The following is a 10,329-nucleotide window of genomic DNA, read 5'->3' on the forward strand; positions in this document are numbered from 1 at the left end:
GACTGAGATACTTCACTCAGCATAGTGTCCTCCAGGGTCACCCATTTTTAATAATATTGCATGAGTTCCTTGTTTTTCAATGCAGCATAAGATTCCATTGTGTGAATATACCACAGCTTCTCTATCCATTTGTTTATTGATGGGTACCTGGGGTAATACCATAAATTCCTGTGTTTAAAGAATTCAATATAGTTTCTGAATAATTTTTAAAAAATCATTTGCGTCATTTGGCTAAACTAAGCATTGTATTTTGAAAACATGAAAGAAGGAATTCCCAAATTGGGTGGAGCAAACACTCTCTCTTAATATAAATCTGATCTCTTTATCTCACTTATTTTTTAACTTTGGGAAAACAAACATATCTATCCACTATTCTATCAGACTCATCTCAAACCTGCTAAGAGGATGTCTTAGTTTTGAGGACTTCTAAAAAATTATCTTAGAAGTGTCCAATATCTCCACACTTAAAGTTTGTAGATGTTCACTGAAAGATTTACCATCACCACTTTGGCTTGGTTTGTCCTAAGGATATTAAGGGACGGGTTTTGATTGCCATATGCAGAACTCCACTTTCATTTCATGGGTAAGAAATTTTTTGTGAGCTTTTTGAATTCACTTGTAGGTTCAGGATCACATACCTCTTTCCCAAGTTGGCAAGATTTCAGGAAGAACAGAAACTAGAGACAGCTGTCAGGAACCCAGAGCAAGTACTCTCTCCTCTTCTACTCTTTCTCTACCTCTTCAAACCACTTTGGCTGCATTAACATGTGAATGACTAGCTAACATAGGTTATTTTCCTCCGTTTAAAAAATTTCATTTGTTGTTTTTAAAAAAATCCTTTAGTTCATATAACCAGCATAAATTGTCTGATGTGTTTCTGATTCGGGCCCCGATCACAGAAAGATTTGTTTAGATGAGTGCAGAGGAGCATTGCTCCATAGGGATTTTATGTGAGCATAAGGTTACTGAAGTATATTTTTTTAAATTTCTGTTTTATAGAAAAGGTAACTGAGATTCAAAACTCAAATTTAATAGATTGTTGTCAACTCAGTTGTTGACTCAAAGCAGACCTTCTATAGGGCTTCTGAGACTGTAAATCACAACCGGAGGAGATTGCGTGTTTTCCTCCTACAGAGCAGTGGGTGGATTCCAACCAGAAGAGTTATTTGGTCTTTGGATTAGCAGTGTGCTTTGATATGGACTAGTCCACCAGAGCTTCCAACCTGATTTTAAGAGGAGCCAAATGCAAATGATTTCCCCTCGACCACAAAATAGTTCTGATGTAGTCTTAATGAGCTTGACTGCAAACCAAATGTTTGTCAGTATGATTCTATCCAGAGGTACTGTGAATGAAAGGCCTGGAATTGGAGTCTACTTCTAAAAATTCAGCCACATCAAAGTCCTAGGGAATATAGCTCCACTCTGTCACATGAAGTCATCCTGAATCAGAATCACTTTGATAGGAAGTATAATGACGTGGTACAGAGCGGGATACAAATCACCAAGTCAAGCATCCAAATCAAAGCTGTACATGCAGTTGATTTTCATCATTTGTGGATCTCATGTTTGCAAATTGGCCTGCTGGTTAAAATGTATCTGTGACCTCCAAATTAGTACTCAGAGCATTTTCACTGTCATTTATGGACCTAAGCATAGCAAAGAAAAATTTGAATGACTTGATCACTGCATTCTCAGCTGATGTCAAAGTGATGCTCAATTTTCTTTTTCCAGTTCTTGCACTTTATTTTAATTTTTGGTAGCTTTTTTTTTTTTTTTGTATTTGTTTTTCTAGCTCTGTATGCTTTAAAGAAGTGCCCATTTCTTGGTCTTTTTTTAGTGCTGTTTCATCTGAATTTTCATTGGTGATTTTGTTGTTGAAAATGATCCCCAAGTGGAGATCTGAAGTGTCATCTGGTGTTCATAAGTGTAAAAGGGCTTATGGAGAAAATACCTGTGTTTTGTAAGCTTCATCCAGGCATGAGTTATAGTGCTGTTGGGTTCAATGTTAATGAATCGACATTATATATTAAATAAGACAGCTTTAAACTGATCAGTTGATGAAAATGTAGTGACCAGGTGCTCACAGAAACCTAACCTTGCATTTCCCTAAGGAGCAATGGTTCACATGCTGACCAAGCAAGTGTCAGCAACAAATTTATAGACTATAGTTGTCACAAAGAATAAGCATAATTCTCTTGCTCTCCCTTCCAGCCTCCCTTTTTCTCTTTCTCTGCAACCACTGCCATAGAGTCAGTTTTGAATCAAACAGACTTTCTTTTGGGGTTCAAAGTCTGCAAATCTTTATGAGGACACTGCTCATCTTTCTCAGATTAACTGGTAGTTTTGAATGGATGACCATCCATTTAGCAGCTTGATACTATATACTGTATACTATGCTAGCAGAGTATACGTGCCTGCGGTATGAGAGTATAATATTTGTTGTTGTTGTTTATGTGCCATCAAGTTGCTTGCAACTCATAGTGACCCTATGTACAAGAGCCCTAATGCCATTCTAGCCTGTGCCAAACCTTGCTGTCTCAACCACATTCATTCCCACCATTCCACTCACCGAATCGATCCATCTCATAGAGGGTCTTCCCCTCCTGCGCCGCCCCTCCACTCTCCCAAACATGATGTCCCTCTCCAAGGACCAGTCCCTCCTTGCAACATGCCCAAAGTATGTCAGACGAAGCTTCAGAATCCTTGACTCCAAGGAGCACTCCGGCTTCACCTTCTCCAGGACAAACCTGTTTGTTCTCCTAGCAGTCCATGGTATATTCAACACTCTTCTCCACCATTACAGCTCAAAGGCATTAGTTCTCTTTCCATCATCCCTATTCACTGTCCAATTCTCTGATGCATAGCATGTAATGGCAAAAACTATAGCCTTGATCAGGCACACCTTAGTCTCCAGCCTGATATAGTTGCTCTTCAGTACTCTTGAGAGGTCCCTCACAGCTGACTTTCCCAATGCAACTTTATTTGGAGGTCATTGTTAAAAATCATTCTGATGCTTTTCTTACTGATAACTAGCAAAACCCATCATTGTACACAAAGAAAACAGAACATTGTTTAATGTTTAACATGACAAATGGTGATGATCTTGAGATTGTCTCCATGGTCTATATACTCTTCAGTGCCTGAAAAGTTTGGAGAACAGGGTTTTCATGTGGTCTTAATTAGAACTCATTCCCTGTCTCTCTGTCTCTCTCTCTCTCTCCCCCCCCCCCCCACTGACACACATACACATACTTTTTTCAGCAGGTCTTTGACACTCAGCTAGACAAAGAGCTGCACTGTCTTGCCTGCCTTCATTTTGCCCTTAGTGCTTTTTTCCCCTTCTTCTTCTATTTCTCCCAGGGGGAACTTCTAATTATTTTTCCTTCTCTCAACAGGCAATTTTCGCCTCAGTCTGTTTCTCATCTTTGTAGTGCTTTGTTCTTCATCCGCTTTTCCCCTAAGGGGTAATAATGCATTAGAATCCATATAAATGTTACACTTCATTATTTGTCCCCATTTAACTGGGGTTTATATAAAGCTGTTCAGGGTGTACTCTGGCTCTGCTGCTGTCACGCCCGTTTCTGTTTCTCCTGCACTACCCTATCCTCTCTCAAGATGTTTCCTAATAAATATCCCCATGTTCACATTGATTGAATCCTCTCATGGCACCTCATCACTTCCATGGATCCCAGACAGCTCATCTGCCTTACAAAGCTGTAGATGTCTGATCGAAAACATTCAACTATTAGTGAAAAATAGGAGATTTTTGTTTCTGCATCCTGAGGATTATGCAATTACCTACAAACAACTATTACTAAGCACATATCTACACTTTGATTAGCTTTATACAGACAGCTGAGGTGATAAAAAAGAAAAAAAGAATAAAACCCAATTAGTTTTTTTAATGGTTATTTGAATGTAATTTTACAAAACATGTGAGTTTTTCTTTCAGCCATTTACATACATTTTATTTTAAAACCCTATTTACCATAGCGAAGTGGACTGTGGGGAAGAAGGGAAGAAATTTGCAACAATGAAAGAATCTCTTAAAAGATAAAAGTGAAGTGAGGGGATAGGGAGGAAAATGTGTAACAATGAGTGAATGGAAATCCAAATTTTCTGTAAATTTTTGTTAAAATATAAATTTAAAAAAATCTATCTGAGTTGACAAAGGAAATGATAATACATGCAAAGCAAAACACAAAGTTGCAAGATACTTTTTTAAAAAGCCCAAACAAACCAAACCCCCCCGTTATTTACAATATCCACAAAGGAATCACCCTCACTTTCTCTCTGTAATTCTGATTTCACTTGATCCTTCTATTTTGTCCCTTCCTTGGACAAATACTGCTTTATTTCCCTTAAATAGTTGTTCTAAGGAGTGAGTGCCTACTTTGTGTTATTGGTCACCTTATAGACCTGTCTATTACTTTGGACCTGTTACTAGGACGTGCTGTATCTTGGAGAGGGACATTATGCTTGGGAAGATGGAGGGACGGCAAAGGAAAGACTCTCAACCAGGAGGACTGACACAATGATTGCATTGCTACAATGATCTCTAATGTGTCAGGAGGTGTGAGGATGGCACAGGATAGGACAAGTTTCAGATTTGTTGTTCTTAGGGTCACTATGAGTCATAACTCCACTTGACGGCACCTATTAACAACAACATTAGTCAATAAAAGTTAACATGGAGTTAAAAGTGAAAAAGTGAAAAGCCACAGGACTGAGTTTTTTGCCAGGTTCAAAGGATGACTAAAGGTCTTGAGGGTTACCCCAGTCCAACAAATCTGGCATTTTGATTTTGCTACACTTTCCCCCAACTCTACTACCCAAGATTTTCTACTGTAATTCTTCTTAAAGTGTTCAATAGCGGTAGCTGACTTCTTGTTGTTAAATGTGGAATCAACTATACCTCACAGAGACCCTATGAACAAAAGATCTGAAACTAGTCCATCCTGTGCCATTCTCACACTTCCTGACACACAAGGGCCCATTGTAGCAGTCTCCGTATCAATCCACCTGGTTAGGGTTCTACCTCTCCTTCACCAACCCTCTACACTTCCTAGCATCATGTCCCTCTCCAAGAATAGCTTCTCCTAGCAACATATCCAAAGTAGGTGAAGCAGAGCCTCGTGTTTCTTGCCCCCAAAGAACATTCTGGCTACACCATCTCCAAGACATACCTGTTTGTTCTCTTAACTGTCCACAGGATGTTCAGTGCTCTTCTCCAACACCACAGCTCAAAGGCGTCAATTCTTTTTCTGTCATCCTTATTCATTGTTCAGGTCTCAGATGCATAGCAAGTAATTAGAAAGACTATTTCCTGAATCAGATACACCTGTGTCCTCAATCAGATGTACCTTAGTCCTCAGACTGACATCACTCCTCCCAGGGCAAGAAGTCTCCTTATTTCCTGACTGCTCTTCCAAGGGTGTTAATTGTGGATCCAAGCAAGATGAAACTGTTGACAGTTTCAGTCTCTTCTTCATCCATCGTGATATTGGTCCAGTGGTAAGAATCTTTGTTTTCTTGATATCGAGACAAAATCCGTACTGAAGGCTGCAATCCTTGAACTTCTGAAACAAGGGTCACAGAAGTTGAAATTGATTTTGTCCTTTAGTCCTTTGGACTATTTTTTTAAAATTTATTTTTATTAATTTTAATGAACATTTACAGAGATTATGCATTTTTTTTAGTACACCTTTACTTTTCTTCCTTTTTCTTTATTCCAGACAAGGTGATTCCCACAGTTACATCTTAGATGGCTGCTTACAAGCTTAGAAACTCCAGTTGCTATCACTAAAGCAGAAGGTAGAACTTTATCTTTATGAACTATATTACACCAATTGATTTTGATTTCCCCCAAGACAATGATGCCAAGGCCACAGAAGCAGCAACTCAACCCCTAAGAGGAAACATAGTTCTTATTATGACAAAAATGAAAATGGGTGGTGCAACCACTGTGGAAGGTAGTATGGCGCTTTCTCAAAAAGTTTCAAATAGAGATACCATTTGACCCAGCAATTCCACTACTGGGAATATCCCAAAGAGATCATAACTGACATCCAAATAGATATATGCACACCCATGTTTATCGCAGCTTTGTTCACAATAGCAAGGAGTTGGAAACAAACTAAGTGCCCATCAACAAATGAATGGATAGAGAAGTTGTGGAATATTCACACAATGGAATATTATGCTGCATTGAAAAAACAAGGAACTCATGCAATATTATTTAAAATGGGTGACTCTGGAGGAGATTATGCTGAGTGAAGTATCTCAGTCACAAAAGGACAAATACTGCATGGTGCCACTGTTGTAAAACAGGACTGACCTCGGGGTTGGGAGGAGACTGAAAAAGATGGGTTCAAGAATGTATACTGCATTGAAACAGATGAGGGAGAAAACTGTTTAAAAGGGATATGTGATTAGGTATTTTTTCCATGATAAGAGTCCAGAGCGAAGGCTGCATAGTGAACTGGGCCTGGGTGAGGGATTGTAAAACAATGAAAGAATTTTTCTTTTACTTTTCCCAGAGGGTAGTGTACTAGGGGGGAGGGTTGGAAGGGGAGAAAAGGGCAACAATGAATGAATAGGAATCCATAGTCTCTGTAAATTTTCATTGAAATTAATAATAAATTTAAAAAATGAAAATTGAATTAGGACATTGTTTTGGTGATCTAGGGCTGCTCTAACAGACAGACCCCATGTAGGTGGCTATAACAAACCATTGTTTATTTTCTCAAAGTTTAGAAGACTAAACATTTCATTTTAGAATGCTAGCTCTAGGAGTCATAGTCAATTCAAGGGCACATAACAACAAAAAAATTCTGTGGGGATACATTGTGTCTGTCAGTTCCAGATCTTTGTCCCTTTTCTGCTTTTTGCTTTGGTTCCTTGATGATCCTCATGTACCTTGATATTCCCCTCTTCTCATATCTTTGCTTTGTTGCTGCTTGCTAATCAACACTTTCACATTTCAAAGGAAATAGATTTATAACACAATTCACACTTATATACCTTGTGAACACAATAAAGAGAAAAATACTATTCTCAAATAGAAAGTCTCATTGAAAACTTCCCAAATGCAGAGGACACAAATTTGCTTGTAGAAAATCAAGAGTTGGTGCATTTACTCATGACATTTAAAACTACAGACTTCAGCATAGATTACGTCTCTGAGAAAAGAAAACAAAACTCTTCATAATTGGATCAATAACCAACATCATGCCTGACTCCAGCCAGGATAGTTTTAATTGCCTCTGTTGCATATGAAAGAATAGAAGGAATAATAATGGCATCAGATTTGAAGGAGGACTCATAAACAACTCCGTATCTTATGCGGATAACACAGCCTTACTTGCTGAAAATGAAGAGGACTTGAAATACTTGCTGAAGAAAATAAAACTATAGCTACAATATTCATCACATTCCAACATAAAAAATCCCCACAATTACATCATATAGGCAACATTATGATAGACGGAGAACATATTGACATTGTCAAAGATTTTCTCTTACTTGGATCCACAACCAACACCTATGGCATCAGCAATCAAGGGATCAAAAGATGTATTGTATTTTGAAAATCTGATGTCAAGGACTGCATAAAAATGCTAAGGAGCAAAGAAGTCAGTTGAAAGACAAAAGTGTGTCTGATGGTATTTACAATGGCTTTCTATATATCTTTTCAAATTATGCCATGTTATCCATTGTATTTTTATTTGCTTTTAGTGCTTCTGAAAGTTGGACAACAATAAATAAAGATGATAGAAGAAGGATATATTCCTTTGAATTGTAGTGTTGGAGAAGCGTACTGAATGTCTCAAGGACAGACAAAAGAACGAACAAGTCTCTCGGAGGAAGAGCAATCAAAGTGAGCTTTAGAGGCAAGCCTGGTGAAACTCCATCTCACATACTTTGGACACATTATCAAGCGAGAGACAAGTCCTTGGTAAACGATATCATATTGGGAAAGAGGGAGGGTCAGAGAAAGAATGGAATACCTTTAGCTGAGTTGACAAAGTGACTGTAACAAAGTAAGCAAGATGGAGTCTTGTCATCCCCCTTTCTACAGAATATTCAATTGTATTATTTTGCAGTTTTTGTTAGATACCATCAAGTTGAGTACGCCTCATAGTAACCCTATGAACAAAAGATCTGAATGAACCCCGTTCTATCCTGTGCCACCCTCACATTTCCTGACACACAAGAGCCCATTATGCCTGTCACCACATCAATCTACCTGGCTGAGGGTCTTCCTCTCCTTCGCCGACCTTTCACCATTCCTCGCATCATGTCCATCTGCAAGGAATAGCCCCTCCTAACAACATATGATCTGAGGTGTAACCTCAGCATCTTTGTCTCCAAACAGCACACCAGTTGCACCCTCTCCAATTTTGGCTGTCTAGGAGATGTTCAGTGCTCTTCTCCAACATCACAGCCCAAAGGTATCAATTATTCTTCTGGCATCCTTATTCACTGTTCAGCTCTCAGATGCATAGCAAGTGATCAGAAAGACTATGGCCTGAATCAGATGCATCTCAGTCCTCAAACTGACTGTATTACTCCTCAATAATTTGGAAAAGTCCTAACTGCAGACTTTCTTTCTGCAATTCATCTCCTTATTTCCTGATTGCTGGCAAAAAAAAAAGGTGTTAGTTGTGGATCCAAGCAAGATGAAGCTGTTGACAGTTTCAATCTCCTCTCCATCTATTATGATGTGCAGTGGTATTTTTTTTTTTACATTGAGATGCAATCCATACTGAAGGCTGCATTCCTTGATCTTTTGCAACAAGTGCTTCAAGTTCTCTTCACTTTCAGCAAACCAAGTTATGTCATTTGCATCACACAGGCTATTGATGAGTCTTTTGCAGCAGATTTGTCCAATCTCAGTGTTATACTACAAGTTGGCTTGTTTTAACCATTACAGTTAATCCCATCTGGTCTCCAGCTACCTTAACCGCAGACTCATGGTCTTGCAAATCAACATGGTCTTGCAACTCATCATGGTCTTATGAAAATCATCAACAGCTGTGGAATAAGAAATGAGAAAGAGTACTTCTCATACTGGGCAGCGAGACTTGAGGTGAGCAAGATTTATGGTGGCAAGACTTGAGGGAAACTGGAGTAAGACCCTGGTGAGAGCAAGCCCCCAGTGATGATGGTGAAGAGACTGTGGCATTGTTGTGGAGAAACTATGGGAAAGTGTGACCTGAGGCTTCTTGCATTTGTGCTGGCCAAAGTTAAAGGTTTTTGCTGTTCTTGTTGGATGCTTAAAGGGGATGCTGACTTATAACTGCTCTGAGGCAAACCTTCTGCTTGATTTAAATTTGATTGCTGAACTGAAACAAGAGTCTGAACTAATTGAGGAATTGTGCCTTGGAACTGGGGCTAAAACTTGGACTTGTATTAGAAAATATTCTTTGACTCCCCCACTCTCCAAGTTACTTCCCTAATAAACCCCATTGTCAGTGCCACAACTGTGAGTCAGCAACAAATAAACCAATCTCTTGATATTGCTATAGCTCTTGAGGCATCATGGGGCTGAGCTACCGGCTCTTTATCTGCTTTCTGCTCTGGAGCAGTGCTATTCTTCCTTCCTCTGGTCCTTCCAGAAAGATGTTCATGGCCTTGTGCCCATTTGTGATGTTTTCTCCTCTTTAGACATCAATGTAATGCATTGTTCGATTTCTTGACTGCTGAATGCAAATTGAAAACACTTTTAACTGTGTCACAGTAATTGAAACTTCTCCATCTTCTCACCCTTATTACCTTGGAATCACACTGAAAAGCTCCTGGGATCCACAAACAGACGATGATAGCATCCCTAACTTTAGCAGAAGTAAACAACCACTACATGATTAAACAAAACACCAACAATTGCTGCAGACATTATACTGTGCACTGACTACCTCAGATCAAAAGAGAAATAAAAAAATAGATTCATATGTTTATTTTAAAAGTCAGAAGAAATCTTAGAATTTTGTTCTAATAAAAAACCATTTACAGTTCAATGGACTTTAAGAGAATATATATTTGCTTGTAACAAAGCTCATCAGTGCAGTTTTAGCTATGTCATCAGTCAAATATTTCACCAAACATGATCACATAAATTGCTGGGTAAGCAAAAGCAGACACATATGTTACTATTGGCAGAAAGTTAGTATCTTATATCTCAAAACCAGACTCTCATGGCCACTATGCAAACTTTATGGATTGAAACAAGTTCTTCTTTTTGATTAATATTTAAATTTATTTGTAAAATAATACTTCTGTGAATGCAGGCTTGTTGTTGTTATGTACTGTCACTTCACCTGTGTTTCA

This window comes from Elephantulus edwardii, unplaced genomic scaffold (assembly GCF_000299155.1).
Source record: "Elephantulus edwardii isolate Elephantulus edwardi_28Jun2011 unplaced genomic scaffold, EleEdw1.0 scaffold00042, whole genome shotgun sequence".
Taxonomy (NCBI): domain Eukaryota; kingdom Metazoa; phylum Chordata; class Mammalia; order Macroscelidea; family Macroscelididae; genus Elephantulus; species Elephantulus edwardii.